This window comes from Arachis ipaensis, chromosome B6, assembly GCF_059453495.1.
Source record: "Arachis ipaensis isolate K30076 ecotype BB chromosome B6, ASM5945349v1, whole genome shotgun sequence".
Taxonomy (NCBI): domain Eukaryota; kingdom Viridiplantae; phylum Streptophyta; class Magnoliopsida; order Fabales; family Fabaceae; genus Arachis; species Arachis ipaensis.
Window position 1 is genome coordinate 46,180,940 of NC_142441.1, and position 2,463 is coordinate 46,183,402.

The window sequence follows — 2,463 nt, forward strand, 5'->3', positions numbered from 1 at the left end:
TGAATGCAATTCATATCATGTTCCTCTTAGAGCCTTGAACAAAACTTTTTCATCACATGGCCACAAACTAAGTTTGGTGTCACCCATGGTGCCACCAATGTTGCATACATGGACATTCAGTTAGTCAGTTGGTTTGTACTCATGAATAAGCAAAATTTTTATTTTTGCCGCCACTATCCACATATTTAATAATCACATTTTTGTTATTTTGTAGGAAAATTGATGGGACAATTGAAAGGAGAACTTTTGGCCACTTTATGAAGGGAGAGTACACACTTGTCTTCAAAGGGAATACATTGGAAAATGTGGCCATGCAACATTGGAAGAAGGATACCCTTGGAGACCGAACCAACTCCTTCATAAAGTTGATGATCCTTGTCCTCTTTCCATGCTAAACCCCAACCGTCCATCAAACAACCACTCCATCAATCCACACCTTTCATTCACTCACCACTTCCCTATATAAGTGATTTTAGTCCGCACCCCTTCCACAGCCGAAATTCCCATCCTTTGTACTTCACATTCCAACAACCAGTTCTCCAAACTTCTCATTCTCGAATTCTCACACTCCTTCTTTTCACTACACCCTATCCTAACCAACCGAATTCCTCATCTAACCATACCTTCCACCTCCTTCACACATCAACTCCTACTCATGGCATCATCAAGCTCCAAGAGGCAAAAGAGGAAGGAACCGGTGGAGAGCATTCCTTTCGATGAGAGGAGATTCAAAAATGTATTCCATGAACTCAAATTTGAACGGATAAAGCTCAAGAAGATACTGCCTGAGTTAACATTCCAAATTGACGAGGATGAGTGCCCACAGATTCAAGAGAAGATTGAACAAAGGGGTTGGCAAAGGCTTACGAACCCAGAGGGGAAGATAAATGCAAACATCATCAAAGAGTTCTATGAAAATGTGGTCAGAGAAGACAAAACCAAGGCCCCTACCTTCAAAAGTTACGTAAGAGGGAGAGAGGTGGATTTCAGTCCCAATGCTATAACAAGGACTCTTCAGTTGAAATCACCACATTTTGATGAGCTTAATTATCAAGCAAGAATAAGCAAGAGCCCTGACAATGATGAACTCATCGAAATCGTGACCGACATATGTGTTATAGCAGCTGACTGGGAGAGGTATGCAGATCGGAGACCCCGATTCATCAAGAGAGGAGACCTCAGCCCAGAAGCCAAGGGATGTTTTGAACTCGTGAGGACGTCTATCCTCCCAGCCGCAAACAATTCTGAGGTCAACGTTACTCGAGCTACCATGGTACATTGCTTAATACAAGGTGGAGAAATCAATGTGCATTAACTTATAGCTGAGGGGATTCAAGAGTCAGCTGAGAAGATTGATTCGGGTGCCAGGCTTTGGTACCCCAGCACCATCCTCAGACTGTGTACGAAGGCCAAGGTAGTCTTCGAGGATAGCAATCCAGATTGGGTGAACCCTGGGAGGCTAATTATGCTTCAGCATCTAACTTATACGATACCTGCTCAACAACAAAGAAGACCTCAAATAGGAAAGCAAAAACCAAAAGAAGGACCTCACCAAGAAGAGTCTCATCAGGAAGAACACCAACAAAGAGAATATTATGACCCAACCAACATAAACCTGAATCACATTTACGGAGCCATTGAGGAGCTAGCAAGGAGTTATATGGAGGGACAAGAACAACAACTGCACATTCAAGCTCAAAGGATGGATCATCAAGAAGAGCTCCTTTCTAATTGGATGAATCAACAAGGAGAATGGCAAAAATAGCAAATAGAACACTATTCCCAGCTTACTCAAGCCATAAATCAAGTGACTGAAAGGCAAGAACGTCAAGATAAGCACTTGCAAGAACTCAACCAGCGGCAACTAGCTCAGATGAAAGCATTCAATGAGTTCAGCGTGCTTAACAAAGGACGGCAACTACATAGGGAAGAATTCAACATCAACACTCAAGCCAAGTTGAACTATATGACTGGCCATATGCATAATTTGCACACTGAAATCCCTAGGTATGATGCAGTCCAAAAAGATCTCACGGAACAAGAGGAAAGGAAAGTGAAACAGCAAAAGGAAACATTGAAAAAGAAGATGGAAGATGCTGGCTTCTGGAAGAAGTTGATTGGAAAAAGCAAGGGAAGTGGGAGTGCAAGTACTCAAGAAAAACATAAAGAGGACAAACAAGAAGGAGAGCAGGAGCAATCCCATGAGTAAAAGGTGGTGGAGTTCCCGCATTGTCCCATCTTTTTCAAGTTTTAAATAAGGAAAATCATGTATGAAATAGAACATGCTTCCATGGTAGTTTAGAATTTTCAATTCTGTTTTTAGTATTCTCCTTGCTTGGGTCTATGCTTGCTAGTCAAATTGCCTGCCTTCATTTTCATCTTGCTTATTGTATGCTTGTCCTTTTAAGTCCAATAAAAAGAGATGTTAGGAAAGACCAGAGTGATGTTCAATTTGTGGAGTAA